Here is a 16956-nt window from a genome sequence, read left to right on the forward strand (position 1 = left end):
CTTTATAACACACAACAAACTGCTTAGAGAGGTTATCTTTTTTTACCCAAGAGCACAGTTAAATATGAAATTCATTGTTACTAACTATCACTCATGCTAAGAGTTTAGTAAAAAAAAAACAAAAACAAAAGAGTTTGGAAATATATATGTATCAACATACATACTTAGCTATTAATATCTATTGAAATGTCAGAATAGCAGAAATATCTATTGATAACTTGGATCAACTTGAAAACATATTGGATCAGAAGGCTATATTCTTCGAAAGGGAAGCCTTTCGAAGGTCGTGCATTTGTATAGGATCTTTGCACACCCTCTGAAATCTCTGTGACCAGTCACAGGTGAAGGCAGAAACCAGGTTGAGGGGTGTCAGTGCTCTGCACTGACTTAGCAGCAGTTGTACATCTGTAAAACATAAAGAAAGTAGGGCTGCAAGCTCAAGAGGCCATTCCTTCCTGAAGACAGCATCAATTATACTTCCAATTTAAGCCTGCTTTTTAAGATGTCCTCAAGTGGAGATACAAGAACCTCCCCACGTGGCCTGCCACCATGCTTGATGAGGCCCATCTGCACAAAGCGGCCCTCGTCCATTGTCCACCCCTCCCTGACCTGACTGTGTAGGCTGTTCACCTTCGGCACAGAGGAGCAAATCATGCCTTTCTTTTTCATGACACCATCTCACATTCCTGATGACTGTTATAATACTGCTTCCTTAGTTCTTTCTTCTTCTGGCTAATTAGCTGCCATTTGTTAAAGTTCTACTCTGAAGCCACATTTTCCAGACCTCTAATCTGTCCCAGTGCCTGCCTCTGCCATGCCTCCACTTGAGCCACACACGCTTTGAATATGGACATGGCCCTACATGAAGCTTCCTCAGTGCCAAGTGTAATGCGAAGGGCTGTTCCAGATGTCTTGCTGTTTCCCTGTTTCTACATCCCAGTATGGTGCTTCCTTTTTTAGTACCAGCAGGACATTTTTGAGTCTTGTTCAGTTTGTGGTCTGTTACCACCTCTGAGCTTTTTCCCTTGAACTGCACATTATGATCTCCCGCCCCTCACCCCCCCGAGAAGTATAGCTGATTAACCCAAAGAAGACATATACCTTATCTTATTCCTCCCATGTTGCATCCACTGTAAAACAAGAAAAGGGTTACTTATTTTGAATGTCTGAGTTTTGTAGTATATCACATGAACAGAATAATATAAAGAGGGTAATGGATCACTTAAAGAATTCTTGTACACTCATTTGCTATGTGTAATTCAGCTCACCTTATTTATTGCAATAGCAAATCATTTACTCCAGAGGCTAGGAGTAATCTTAATCATACAGAATTTCATGACATTTTTCAGTTTTGAAAAATTTGGCTGTGTGTGGATTTACCAAACAGAAACCAGATTGATTTCACTTTTGCAGTTTCCACAGAAGTCAGCAATAGTCTTAAGGAAATATGTGAGTTCACTAGTTTACTCCACTCAGCTGTTGATGATTGTTTATCTCCTAGGAAGGATACAGAAATGTATTGAATCATTAAATGACTGTTTTTACCACAGTATGAGTTAAAGTTTTGTCACTAATATAACAATGATGTTTAGAACACACATGGAAATTCTCAGATATTCTAATGTCATGATAGGTGCTCACAATGTAACAGAGGGACTATCAAGAGAACAATTTTCCAATAATCATTCTTGAAGTCAAGTTTTCATAAGTTACAACATTTGTTTTCTAATTTCAAAATTTGAATCTTCTTTCTAACGTTTTTCAAACATAGACAAATGCCAGGGTTGCATCTTTGCTTTCCTAATAACCCAATCACGTAATTCGCAAAGACCATGAGTTTTTCCTAGGTAGATACACTGGAAAAAGTTCTGGTATAGCTACCCCTATAGTTGTACTGTTGTATTGACTGTTCGCATAAGCATCACTTGTTTTCCCATCTTAACAGAAGCTTTTATACTGACATGCTGGCAAAAGGACATACAGTTCATGAGATTTAAAGTTCTCCAACCTCAGTGAAGAGGCAAGCTGAAAGATGCCCATATAATCATTGACTTTTCGTTTAAACCAATTTAGCAATTAGCTCTATAAAAATCTTCAAAGCTCCCAGCCACAAGTCTCACCCTGTGTCTCTGCCTTTTGGTCAGCTCTGCTTATGTTCCAGCTCCAGCTTGGGAGAAAAGCAGAAGCTCCTGACTTCCACTTTCCTCCATGACCATGGTCAAAGCAGTTGGAATCAGGAATCTCATCCATGGCCAAGAGAAGACAGAAAGCCAACCACTCTGGGGTTCTATTATCTCATTCTACAGAAAACTGGAGAGCCAGTGAAAGCTGATCCACTGAGTCATGCATTCATTCCTCTGCTCGTGCATAGCACAGATGTGTGCCCTTCCTCAGCATAGGCAGATGGCTACATTTCAGTATAGGTTTTAAATTTGGGGAAATCTTAAATTGGGTCACAAAAATGGAGCAGAGAAGGTGCAGCTAAGCAGATATGCTCTTCTTTTTCTGCTTTATTCTCAGTTCCTGCTGATCTTGTAGCATTGATCTGCTACTTTTAATAAAAAGCAGTTGTTTACCTCCCTCGTCTGGAAGCTCCTAATGCCCTAATAAAGCAATCACAAAAGTGCTGTTTTCTTTGTTTTCTATGAAAGCATTTCTCTCTCCATACTCCCCTCATGTACAGGCAGGCAAAGTCTGTTAACACACTGCAGCTATCTGATCGCAATCAGGACCTTGCATCCTGATTTTACTTAGTGGCTCTTTTGGCACAGGGATGTTTTAGAGTTTATGCAAAGTGATTCTGGCCTCTTGTTTCGAACATAAAGGTTCTTTCTAATTCTGCAGTACCTTCTTTCTTCAGAAAAACAAAACAATACTCTTCTGTTCTTAAATCAATATAACTTGTAAAATAGAAATTCCTCCACAAACCAGGCTGAATAAATTATGTCGTTAGGAATCAGACCTCCACTTATAGAAGATGTGATTCTGTGGGCTATACAGGCTCACAAAGTCAGACATCCAAGCTGTTGGAGTCAGATACTTCTCTAATCTGAAAAAGCAACTCTGGGTAAATAGCATGGTGGTGTGTGGTCTCTATCTATTCTGCCTGCACAGTACCAAGCTGCTGACAAGTAATGGATGTATTTGTCATCACAGTCTCCTTGATAGTTTGGGCAGTGCCCTCACCCATGCTTCCCCTGGAGCCAGAAGTAAGTGAAGCCACAAAGTCTGCCTGGTGTTTGGCAGTCACTCTGGTAGCCCATGGAAATTAAATTTCCCAACTCTGACACCAGAGCAAAACTCAAAACATTCATTCTGACTTCATGAAATGGAAGTTAGAATATTAGCTTTGAGCAACTTGAAGAAAAGGCATGTTATTTTGAAAAGGTCTCCATGACCATGTTTTCTTCTTTCCTTCAGGCTGTATGTGTCTTAATGCATGGGAAAAGAGAGGGATAGAAGTCAGCTGCTCAAAAAGGATTTCTCTTGTTTACTCTCAAAAACTATCGAGGGAAGGAGCAGGCAACACATCTTAATCTGCACTTTCCTTAAAGTCCTTCCTTGCTTTGCATTACACAGTTGGCCTCAGCTCTGTCAAATGAGAAAAGGGGTCAGGAGTGCTTGAAGTGGAGATCCCAAGTTACTATTCCAAGAAACTGATGGTTCTCTGTCAGGGATTCCTCTTACACTGAAAAACATCTAGTAAGGTGTTCAGTAGCCCAAGGAGGAGGGGGAGGGAGAATATTTATCTTCTATTCGCAAGTAACTTTATTCTGAAAAATTACCACTTAAAAAGAACACCTTCTTGCTCAGGAGGTCTAATGAAATCTTGAGTTTCTCTTGCTGCTTTTTCTTCGCTGTGCCCTGAAGACTCAATACAGATAGGCAGACAGACTCTGAACTTTCCATAATCCTCAGAAATGTTTTCAGGCAGCTAATTAGTCGCAACCTGCCTTATAGCAGTATGGCCAATAGAACTGCATACGGTTCAGCTGTGGCACAGTTTGGCCAGTTGGCCATTCCTGCTTGGTAGTTGTGAAAAAGATATTGTCAAGAAATATCTATGTAGAGTTTGCAAGGTCTGCAGTCAGGAAACAAGTAGACACTTTCCTCTCAAGCTGAATGTATTTTATGCAGAAAATCAATGTGAAGTAATAGACATCCATAGTGTGATTTTTGCTGGAACATCTTAGAATAACGATGCATTTTAACTCCCAATTATGCTGTGAGACATAAAAGTCTTGGAGGTCTTCATATGTGGATGCTTTTCTTTTTCTGAATTTAATCATAGAATTATATCTACTATCATATACATAGGCTTAATGTTTAATTCATTAGGTCCCCAAGGAAATCTTCAGGTTCTACACAAAGCCATGAAAATCTGCCTTTCCCGTGCAGAGACCCTATTGTCAGGCCCACCTCAACACCCCTCCACAGCTAACATTTCTTGATTAGAGGAAAACAATATTAGGCCTCAGCTGTGATATGACAGTTGAGCTATTTAAAGCTCCCCACTTTAGCAATTCAGAGCGATATTAAAATGTGCAATCCCTGGTAATTGAGATTGGAGTTAAGGACAGATCAATGAAGCAAAGGCAATTTGGAAATGGCAGTAATAATTATGAGTCCCTTTGCTTCCACGAAACATGAACTAGTGAACATCCAGCAGTGGTACAGGTGCTGCAGGATGAAGAAAGAGGAAAAAGAGAGCATTGGGGCAAAACCAAACCAAATTTAAATCTGAGAAAGCTGTCACTTCAGCCTAAATCTGAGGAACAAGAAGAAATAACATTTGCATCCTTGTTCTAAAGGCTGGATGAGAGCCAGAATTGTCCTCAGCATCTCTCTGTTTCACTTTCACTTGAGGGCTCAGGACAGCATGGGCTAGACTTGGCTGTGTCTGGGTATTTCTGACTGCTGCAGGCACTGGAGCTGGGCCCTAGGCTCATGGAACTCTGCAGCTGTCTGGAATTACCCAGTTTCTGGGAGCTCCCCAGGCTCCCGGAGGGCTCCATGTGACTCCCACATACAGATGATGACATACACAGCCCTCACCAGGATGCTGGAGAAAAGTAGGCTGCTAAAACAAAGAGGCAGGCAGTGAGGGGAAAGAGGAACTGGGCAAAATAGACCATGAGAAGAGGACAAAGACAAAGGGGTTGGTCATGGGTGGCAATCCCAGACCTTTTTCACATTTTGCCAGTGCATCCTTGCATCCATAGTCTACTGAAACTCATTTGCAGCTCTGTGCCTTTTCAGATACATCATAGCAGAACCTCTTCCAAGCTGAACCACTAAGACTCCAGTAAATATGAATGAGGAGAGTGTTCCTCATTATAACGTTGCTTAAAAAACACCTACAATGACCTCAGTCTTGTGACCAACATTCCTTCCTCAGCTGCCTCCTTTAAGTTCTTTTCTCACTCACTTCTGTTCCTCTTTCTGCTTCTTTTATGTGATATTTTTGGTTGAGAGGCCATGAAAAGGAAAGGCAATAAATGCAGTGTGTTCAACCACTGCCAAAAGCTGGAGTCACTTCACAGAGACAGAGGAAGCTAGGGCTTACTATGTAATCCTGAACATGTGAAAACTGAAGCAGGTCACTGTGGGGTACAGATCACAAGATGCATTGCTACAGCCCCTTTGGTTTTTCAGTCTCGTCAGTAAAATGAAATCTTTATTTCATTTTGCCCTTATTAGAAAAAATAAAAATAAAAAGGATATCTTGCTTAAAGTATCTAGTGTGCTAGATTGGAAGCAAATTGATTTCATTGCTCAGGACCAATTTATGATAGTCTTAAATAAGCTTTCTTTAACAGGTGCAAATTGCATGCCTCAGTTTACTTGCTGAGGAATAAAATTAAGCCAGCACAAAGCTGGTTGTGACTCACATATAATGAAATGAAAACAGTATCATCACCATTAAGCAGCAAATAAAGCTATTGATTCCTTGCACGCTGTCAGGTTCAATTCAATTGTGTTTTTTTCTCCTTTTTGTCCTTAATTGTGCGGTTCATGCTGAATCCTCATTTTAATGCATGGAATGGCATGATGCCACTACCTTCATACCTAAGCATCTAAAATGCAAGCCTGCTGAGCCCCAGCATATCTTTTTTGGACTTAATTAAAGTCAGCTATGTTCACAGCACCTGATAAAGACAGATATTTTAGTCCCGAGACTGTTAGGAGTGGCAAGACAACAGATCCACTCCATGCACAATGTCAGGCTGTGCTATACTCTTCCTGGCTGTGCACATCCCTGGATGAATGCATCACAGGTGACTTCCATTTAGCTTGCACAGATAAACCAGGCCATGAGCAAGTGGTGCACTGAGCCAAAGCAAAAGATAGGAGGGGAGGAAAGTGCTGCAGCAGTCAAAATGTGAAAGAAAAGCCCTGAATGACTTTGCTCATGGGGGCAATGGGCAGCAGGGTGCAAGGGGTGAAGCAGAGGTGGAGTACTAAGTGAGGAAGAAGGGAGAAGGGCATCTCATAGAATCATAGAATATCCTTAGTTGGAAGGGACCCACAAAGATCATTGGGTCCAACTCCTGGCTCCACACAGCATCACCTAACATCCAAACCCTATGAGAGCACTGTCCTAACACTCCCTGAACTCTGGCACTTGGAACCATGCCCACTGCCCTGGGCACCCTGTTCCATGCCTACTACCCTCTGGTGAATAATTTTTCCCTATGGATTGGGCTGCCAGATGTATGCAGTGGTAGGGAGTTGTTGTACCTCTTCTGATGAACAGAGCGTGCTGAATAGTGGGAAGAGGTGGAGGTTTTGTTGATTTTTTTAAAACAACCATACAAATCAGCTGAATAGCATATTCACTGGATATTGTTCAAGCAGCACTTTTCCCTGCTTGTGGCCAGTTTGCAATAGATGTATTCATGCTGAGGGCAACCTTATTCTGCGAGCTATTCATGAAGTGCTTTCTTAATATGCATCAGTGGCAAATTTGGTCCTGGCTGTGTAGTTGTGTTGGGAATGGTCTAGACTGATGCTATTTTTCCACTTCTGACTTTCTGATGAATATGATCTGTGACGTATAGACCAGTTCTAGTCTCTTGACTCAGACCTTCCAAAGTGATCTCCCTCAGCTCCAGCTCCTGCAGCACGGTCTTCCTGTTCCACTTGCTGTGAGCCAGGGAGTCAGTGCACTGTAGGCAGCAAGTGCTGATTATCCAAGAGGTGACATGTCTGGGTGATGTTTTGCTTCTGCCCAGATTCACAGGGATTTCTAACACAATTAGGTGAGTATCAGATAGAGTCACTTCACAAGAAGCAGTGAAACATTTTCTCTGCCTTCCAGATGAGCGTTACAGAAAAGGAGGAGATTAGAATAAATCCCCTGGCATAAATTCAAACAAACTACACCTGCCAGCATCTTAATTAGGGTCTGAAGATATTGTATCAAGTGTATTTGTGAGGATATTGACTGAAAAATCAACAAGAAAGAGCCTCACAGGGCTCATTTCCTCACAGAGTCCTAGGGTCAGTGTTTCTCATGTTCTCTGGGGCAACTTCTTATACCGTGGAAAAATTTTACTGTCACTTCTACCCTACCTGTTTGCATGGCACAAGACTGAAATACTAGGAAAGTTGATGTTGAGATACTGTTCTCACTTGAGGTGGTTTGGTTTTTTTGTTTGCTTGTTTGTTTTTTTAAGAATATTTCAACTCTAAAGAAAATTAGGATTGTTTGATTGCTACTTGAGTTTTGTATTTGAGGTGTCCTTCATCACTTTATAAAAGCTCCTTGAGTCTGTGGTACCATCCCCCCTGCAACAGCACTTAGAGAATTTGTCTGATATAAATACCACGTCACAGAATCATCAAATCATTAAGATTAGAAATGACCTCTAAGATGATCTAGTCATGGTTTGAACCAGAAATTGAGGATCTGGTAGGAAGGCAGGGCCAACCCAGGGGAACTCAGGTGCATGCAATGTACTTGAGTGAGTGGAAGGGGTGGAGTCAGGATGTACCCCTTCCCAGACCTCATAGAAGGGCTGGCAGTGAAGGTGAGGGTATCTTACTGGAAATTCCCGCCTATCTGAGGTCTTCCAAAGGTAAGCAGCTCTTTTTCTTTATTTTTGTAACCACAGCTGCTGAATTTGGGCTTGTCCTTATTTGCTGTAGCTAAAGACTTTGCTACCCTGCTGTTATTGCTGTGCTTTCCATCACATTATAGCATTTTTCCCCTAGTTTGCTACAACTTTCTTTCACGAACTGCGGAGAAAAATTAAGGTTGATGGAGAGTCCTTCAGACCTCAGACAGTGCCACCTCTGAATTTCACAAAACTGAGTTTTAGCTTCATAATGATCTCAGGTTACTTTTCCTTGAAAAGATGAATATTGATATTTGTTATCAGTTGTTATCACCACTGTTCTAAGTTTTACTGACAGGCTAAAAGAAACACATGGCGTAAAGTGCTTCTGATTTCCATTTCATATCCTGTCTAGATCTGTGTGGGCATTGTGGAGCCTGCTTCCATTCTCTAAACATATATCTTATTCTGTCTCTCATGCTGAAAATGCAGAACAGAAAAGAATTGCTGATTTGGGGTCTCGCTTTTGAATGGGAAGGGTTTAGATCTATGTGGGCTTAACTTTCCTGGAGCATTATAATAATGCAGAAGATTTCGATGAGATTAATACAAGCGGGTCCATCACTTCTGTGATTTCCTGCAAAAGCACACAGATATAGTTAAGCTTATATTCCTCTCCTGTATAGGCAGGATATTTCTTACTCTGTAGATATTGCCTTGAACATCTGTGGTGGGAGGGAGGAAGGAAACAGATAAAAGCAAACAAAATAAAACCCCTACTGTTTAAATCTGCGTTATGGCCTTCAGGTCTCTGCTTTGTCTGTTACATGAGTTCCTGTTCTCCAATTTTCACCTCTTCTTTCATCCCCCATTTTGATTTCTATTGCGGTATGGTATATGTTGAATTAAACAGAAGCAGTGACTCTAAAACTTTCCGATGCAGATGATAAAGCCAGCACCACCAAATGAGAATTTCCCTTGGTAGGTTTGTTTGCAGCTTGTTTACTGCTGCTTGCAGCTGTTTCAGGTGGTCTTCCCCACCATCTGCCTGGGAATGACTGCAGGGGGGGTGAGAGGGTCTGGTGTGAGGTAGAGCTCCCCACATTTCCTACTGCATTGGAGGGATCCCACCTACCACATCCACAGAGGCTGCTCAGCACAGCCTCCAAGTGATAACATTAGAAGCATCACATTATTTTGTTTTTTTCCTTTCCATCAGATTCTCCAACTCAATGAATCATTAATGTGGTTTAGAATGGAAATGAAAATGCCACAAAAGAGCATCTCATTGCAGGATGTCTGTAAAGATATACAAAAGGATCTTTTCATAGGTAATTATTCAAACCATTTCATATAACTGTCACCATTAAAAGGTCACTAACTTTTACCACAGGGGGCTTCCTGAAGAAGATGCATCGTTGCAGCCATCTTCTAAAAGCAAGTAAATACTCTGCTGTCATGCATGGTCATCATGGAATCATAGCATGGCTTGGGCTGGAAGGAACCTCAAAGGCCATCTAGTTCCAACCCCCTGCTATGGACAGGGTTGCCCCCCCACTAGATCAAGCAGTAGCTCCCCAATGATACTGCTTGGCTTTATCTTATCTTAGCAGAGAGGATCAAGGTGACCATCGTGACAGGCAGTGTGTAACCTCATAACAAATAGCGGTTCTTTCCCTGCAGAGCTTGCACTCGCACAATGGTAGACAAGACTGTATCTCAGGCATGTCATCTTTTCCTGGTAATAAGTGCAGTACAACCTACAGTGTTCCTGCTATATTTCATTTCAGATTTTAATTGCACACTATCATTCTCATTCCAAATTAAGATCTCAGGGCGTGTTTTAAACTGTAAATACACATTAAAAAGTTGACATTCATTACACAACTGCTCAAGCAAACATGTATGTTGCACATTAAAAAAGCAGATATACTTGTAGAGAAGTTAATATATGAAGTTGCTGTAGAAAAAGAAGTCCTTTGGGTATATCACATATAATCCTTTTCCTTATCTGTTATAACATGTTCTCTGTCAAACAGAGTTGAAATTGGCTAAATGGATTCCAATTGTATTAGATGAGGACTGACAGGTAATAAGAAATGACTGTACACCTTTTTCTTTGGGAAATCCAGCTAAAATCCTTTATTCTCAAGTTTGACGATACAAGTGACATAATTTCCAGCAATATGGTTTGATTTGATTTGCAGCTGTATTTTTAAGCTGCAAAGCTACTTAAAAAAAAAAAAAAAAAAAAAAAAAAAAAAAAAAGTGAGGCTACACAGATGTTTTCTGAGATTGCCCTCTTGCTAGCAAAAGAAGTCCTGTGCATCCCTGAGCTCTGTGAACATTTGCAAAATCTCAGGAGGTTACATACGGGCATAATGGGTGCCAGCAAATATTACATGCCATCCTTAGAGTCAGATGTCAATATCCTCATTGCAGTGTGAGCCAAGTGAACCCTGACATGCAAAAGAAAGGAACATTTATTTGCACTGAAGTGGTGCTAAGTGTTTAGAAGTCCATTGGAAGGTGCAAGAACAGGGTCTAATAGTGATAGGACAAGGGAGAATGGATTTAAACTAAAAGAAAGGAAATTCAGGTTAGATGTTAGGGAGAAATCTTTCACTCAGAGGACAGTGAGGCCAGAGAAGCTGTGGTGCCCCATCCCTGGAGGCACTCAAGGCCAGGTTGGATGGGACCCTGGGCAGCTGAGATGGCGGTGGCAGTCCTGCCCATGGCACAGGGTTGAGACTGGTGGGCTTTGACGTCCCTTCCAACCTGAGCCTTCTGTGATTCCATTCTATTATTTAAAAAAAAAAAAAAAAAAAAAATCTTTCTTGGAGTGAAAATTGAAGGGAGGTTTGGAGATACCTAAGGACAAGATGCAACATGCTGCCTAAGTGAGATGATAATGAGGCAGAACTACTCCCGGAGAGCAGAGATTAGCCCAGAGCTGCCTTGGTCAAAGACAAGGGCAGCTGTTCAGACCAGTAACATTTTGTCTATGCAGAACAGGTTGTGCTTAGTGCTTCCGTAACTTAAGAAACTTGGTATTGTTTAACCTCCTATTTTTCTCTCATTCTGTTTATCCCAATCACCACATAATATCCAGCAGTAAAGAAAAGAAGAAGAAAAAAGAAAGGAAAAAAAACTTCATTTCTTATGGGAAGCCTGGAAGAAAGTGCTTATTTCAACTGAAAATTAATCCCAAATGATATCTTTCATATGGTAAGAAACTGGTGTTTTCCAGTCATGTTAAGTGGAGACTGCCTATCCTACTAGGCACATGATAATTTTTTTTGCAGCCACATTGTCTGCTTTTTCTGAAAGCTGTCAGAGCTCAGGAGCCTTAAACAAGCACATAAATATTATTCCAAATATCTAATTTCAAACAGCTTTTGGCATGTTATTCTAGTGCTTGTGCTCAAGCTTCAGTAGTACCAAAGATGTTTTTGTGGTCTTCTGGCTTATGTTTCAACAGATATTGTTGAAATTCATGCAGTGTTCATTATTAGTGATTATTCCTCACTGGGAACACTTGTTGAATGAGCCTTTCTCCTGCACCAGTAATAGGTGGTTGATTGGTGCTGATTTAATGATGCATAGCATCTTATCTCCTGCTGAGACCGGAGCTCACAAGAACTGCCAGGGATGTGCCTGTTGAGAAGCTGACATGGGCTGCATATTTCATGTGTTGCTGAGGCGTGCAGCCAGGCTGTGTAGTGATCAAACCCCAGAAGATGTACGTATCTCCAGTTTTCCTATGTAACAAAAATCTTGTCATCTGTTGACATAAAAGACCGAGATAACTGCTCTGTGACCTGATATAGTTCTTCAGTCTGGACAGATGAGACAAATCTAAATAATTGAGCATGAGCTCCTCTGATTTTCATCATGTTAATGCAGTGCCACATCCAAAACATAAAACAGTTTTGAACTTACTATGCTTATCTGCTGCTTGCAGTCTTCATTGTGATTTCCAGTCCAGGGAAAAAGGAAATGCCAGCAAAGTTGGATTTATACTGGGTCACCTAGCTAGTGTCTCCCAGCTCATCTGCAGCAGCTTTCTGCTCTGCCTTTCAAACCATGCATATTTTGGAAACTGCTGTTTTCTGCTCTCTAGAAACTAGTACTTGGCAGCTCTCAGTTGGATGAGAGTTCACAGCATGGGGTTCACACCCTGGATGCACTCTCTGACTGGGATGGGGAGCTGTGTTTGCCAATTCAGACCCCACGGTAGAACTTGTCCCAAGTGTCCCAACACTGACTCCTTCTCCTTTCTCCCAGCGGCGGCCAGTTGCCGTTCCCCTCTAAGCTCTCCTTTATGGGCAGTGGTTAAAGTACAAAATATAATGTTTTACCTTATGTTAAGCTAACTAAAAGTGTGCATGTACATCTATGTACACAAGCATACACATTCACAGACACGTTTCATCTGTGACAGGATCACATCCATCACCATACCTCACCTCAATGCTCACAGCCTGTAGCCCATGGTCTCACTTATCCTTGTTCTTTCTCAGTCTTGCAAGGAGAGAAAATTCCAGCATGAGTATAGTTTCACTGAGTGGAAAGCTCCTTGCTGCCTCCTGTTCAGAAAACTGGAGACAGGCATCATTTACTCTGTTGTGGTTACCCTTGCAAAAGATTCTGTTTTACAGCTTAATCTTATTTCCTTTTAATAGCATCTGTTGGCAGAATTTAGAAAAAGTGAAGCAACAGGAGACCACTCACCGTCTCATTCATAACAATATAATACCAAGGCTTCTTTATTGCTATTCCTATTTAGAGTGACTGCAGTTTGCATTGAATTTACCTGAGATTCACAACTTCATTTCCAGCTAACTATCTGATTTTGAGTGCTTTTTTTCCTTTAAAGCTTTATTTGTTAATGCATTTTTCTATAATTATGCGATGATCACTCCTAAGTGCACAGTTTACATTGAACAGAGCCATTAAACATTACTGCTGGGAGTTGGCTGTTTCACATGGTTGTGAAGAGATCTTTGTGTTTAAACCCAAAACAGCTTTACAGGGCAAAAATATATTTAGCTACAGGAATCTCCAGTTGCTATTTTTGTTGACGTCAGTAGTTAATAGGCTGGACAGCCTACAGGGTAATTTTGCAGACAGTGTAAAGCAGTTCTGTGCTCAGCAGAGATTTCAGCATCCTTGCTGTGCATATACAGCATATGTGTGCTGTAGTGGTGGCTTTGAATCATGCTCGATCTGATGCAAGGGCTTCATGATGCTCTAGAAGCTATCAACAGGGTCTTTTTTTCTTCTCTAAATTCATTCCTAGATGAGGAAGGGATTTTATAATCACAGAACCTTGATTTCTACCTCTGGCAAAGGTCTTGGCCAAGTTTGAATTAAACAAACAAACAAAAACTACAGCTCTTTGACAACACATTTACAGCTCAGGTGGGTGCGTTATCGTTTGAGGAAAACATTAGTATGTGTAACATTAGTGATGAATAATTAACATACAGTTATAACACCTTTCATCTTTATGGATTTTTTATGGGCTACAATCATTGAATTTTCTCCAGATCAATAAGATGGAATAAGATAGAGCTGCAGTTAAGGAGTGATTGCTCTCAAATGGTCCAGGAACTGAAGATGACTTCTACACACAGAGGAAACAACAGAGAATTTAGCTAGGCAGAAAATACTAGCAGGAAGTAAGCATCTAGTGATGGAGCTTAGCATCTAGTGATGAAGCTTAGTTTCTTAGAGGTTTCCTGCTCATGACATTTCCCAGACCTTCCTTAGCTTTAAAAAAGCCAGGAATCATAATATGGAGTGCCATGAGTGCTTAGAAGCTGCAACAGGATACACATAGGCAGGGTCCTGTTTCTATTTGGACATTTAGGTTTGCTGAATCAAAAAAAAAAAAAAAATTGTTATGAATGTATGAAGAAGAAACGTGAGTGGCTGCAGTGGCCTTCAGAGAACTCTGTCCTCTGAGCATGAGGTCAGCAGACACGAGACTGCCAAGGTGCCACTTCTGCCCTAGCGCAGTGAGCAGCAAGACAGGAGGTCCTCAATAGGCAGGAAAGGGCGTTAGGTTGTCTGATCAAAAAAAAAAGCCAAGCCTCTTTGGTCCAGCGTTCAAAAATAAGTGATTTAGGACTGCAGAGGGAAAAGCTATTTTGGATCCGTTTGTAATCGAGGCCAATTGAAAGGACTGATGTTGCAGTTGCAGAGCAGTTGGCAGAGTAGTGACATGATGGTCCTTGGGCCCCACCTAGGATGCAAGGGTCAAGCTGCAGCCAATGAGCATCCAACATGCTGTAATGGAGTCCTGGCTACCTTAGAAGCCTTTGACAGCCACAGGAAGGTGATAAAGGACTAACAGACTTCAGTTCTGCAAGATAAACGTGGCTGGCTCTAGAGAGTTTTGTTCACTCCAGCCTTGTCGCCGTAGCCAGCTGACAAGAGATCTTGTGCTTTTTGAAGTCACTGATTTTGCTCCCATTTGGAACAGCAGGCCAAGCAGGTTGAGTGCCATGATAAGCAAAGTCAGAGCTCCAGAGGCTTTGGCAAGAGGTCTGTCCTGGGCAGGTGAATGGATGTCCATTCCTCAGGAAGCACTGCCCATTCTTCACTGTATATTGACTTCAGAGGTCAATCCCAACTTCACTCTGGCATGCAATTACTTTCAGATCTTTATTTTTCTGCAAAAAAAATTACTTGCTATGAATGCATTTCCCTATTTATAAAGAGGAAGGTCACATTCATCCTATATTCAGATTTCTTGAGCGTGGCGCTAATTAAAGCCAATGACAATCTAGCCCATTTTATAGACATTAAAACTCCTTCACTGACTCCTCCTAAGTAAGGAAGATTTCCTGAATATAAATAATGTCTGAAATTGATCCTAAAGCCTCAGTTCTTATTTTCTTTGCAGGAATGTGTGTTTTATTGACTTTGCTGTGTTTTCAAGAGGGAAGCAAAAGCTACTTTACATAGGGTTCTAAAAACACCCCTTTCCAATGTAAGCATTTGCCCACTGGATGGTGACTTGCCATTATCTGCCTTGATTAAAAAGAATAGCTGGAAACAAGAATGTATGGGGCTAAAACAGTGCAGTCTCTCAGGTGCGTGCTTCTGAAATAGTTGAATTCATGGGCTTATGACTATTAAAAAATCAATTCAGAATGGATTTGTCGTTCCAGTTTTGCTGACTGTTCATAGTTTTTAGAAATGAAAATCAGGCTGTAAAACTTCCACTTTTTTTTTTTTTTTTTTTAATGGAGAATCTAATGGAAAATGAAGCTGTTAAGTATTTTCCATAGCTTCCTCCAGAGATCTTTAAAAATGATCTAAAATTACAACGTCTTTTAAAGTAATTAGTTCAGTTTATGGGCTGTTTAAGAAACAAAATTGCTTATCTGAGATAAGTTGGAGAAGTTATTAAGGTCAAAAAGCCATTCTCTGGATTGACGTTACAAACTGAAAATGTGACTTCGCATTTTACTTTTCTTCAGTGCCTCTGATTTTTCATGATTTCCCTTTTGTTATTATGTTTTTGCTTTTGGTATGTGATGCTAGAGTGAACTCATCTGTATAAAAGACATCAGCAAAATTTTAGCGCTTTCCTGTTCTAGTCTAACTCTTGTCCAGAGTTCTATGCCAAATATCATAGAATTATAGAATCATTTCAGACCTTTAAAATCACCAGATTAAACCATTAACCTAACACTACCAGGTCCACCATTAAGCCATGTCCCTGAGCACCATGTCCACACATCTTTTATGTACTTCTGAGGCTGGCTACTCCAACGCTTCCCTGGCCATGATTCTGAAGAGAATCTGTAAAGAGTATAAATGGATTTGGCCTCACATCAGCATTGTAACTTGTGCCATGCTGCAATTAGTTGCAATTGTAAATGGTCTTCAAAGTCCATAAAATCTCCATATCTCTACAGACCCTTCAATTCTTTGTTCCCCCCAAAGAAATAATGCAAATGAAAATTTTATGTCATAATAATCTCAGTAAATGTGATATGGTTCTTGAGTTGGTCCAATTCATCTTCTGTGTATTTAGCCATTTCATTCAACTATAGGTATAAGTATGTAACTGTGTCACAGTTTGAAGAGTTAATCATGCGGCACCCCTTCACCCCCTTGGGAGTTGGGGGGAAGGAAGAGAAAGAAACTCAATTGAGATAGGAGAAACTAATTTATTAAACAGAATGTGAGATAATACAGAATAATTGAGAATAATAAATCAAATGAACCAAAGAGGAATCAGAGGAGACAGAAAGAGAGTCAGTCTGAGTCTTTATCGGCAGGCCCTCCACAGCTGGCCTCCTGTAAAAGACAAGAGAGCTTGCACTCACCTGGAATTGGGAGATCACATCTCCCAGAGCCAGAACTCACTTGAAATAGCTGAGTCTGCTAGAAGTAGTAAATGAGGAATGCACCCAGCACCAGCTTAAGCATCAGACAGCCTACTGCATGGTGCCATGATGTGGGATACTGATAAAACAAGGACAGTGTGATTTCAAATTCTCTGCTACTCCCTGTTTTGCAAAAATGACTAGTGATTTTGGTATCTTCTCATTGCTTAAGTGAAATGAGATACTGATGCCACGTTATTCCCACTATGTAAATGAGGAACTGAGTCACAGAGGCCATTGTTTTTGCATGCCCTATTACAAGCTGCTTCAGAATTTTTTTTTGTATTTTATATTCAGAATCCGTGTTTCATGAGCAGCAAATGGTCAGCAGTTTGGCAGATCATATGAGAGAGTGGCGAATCTTAAACCCAGAAAATGTTGGACAGTTAGGAGCTGCCTGAGAAAAGACTGGGTTAAAGGACTGCAGTTTCACCTGCTCATATAACCACATCTTCCAAATCTGCTATGGGTGATGTAGAGGCTTTACA

At 40.9% G+C, this 16956-nt stretch overlaps 1 protein-coding gene across 7 annotated transcripts in view; it reads left to right on the forward strand.

Annotated features, from left to right (window-relative positions):
- CDH20 (cadherin 20) overlaps window positions 1-16956 on the forward strand; it is a 308871-nt gene that overhangs the window by 238094 nt on the left and 53821 nt on the right. The window contains exon 1 of one of the 7 annotated variants that reach the window (XM_048939689.1): window positions 8022-8081. The exons of the other annotated variants lie outside the window; for them this stretch is intronic. The gene's annotated coding sequence lies outside the window, so the exon portion shown is untranslated. Of the gene's footprint in view, window positions 1-8021; window positions 8082-16956 lie in introns of those variants that run through there. 7 annotated transcript variants of the gene reach the window in all.

Source organism: Lagopus muta, chromosome 3 (genome assembly GCF_023343835.1).
Source record: "Lagopus muta isolate bLagMut1 chromosome 3, bLagMut1 primary, whole genome shotgun sequence".
NCBI classification, from domain to species: domain Eukaryota; kingdom Metazoa; phylum Chordata; class Aves; order Galliformes; family Phasianidae; genus Lagopus; species Lagopus muta.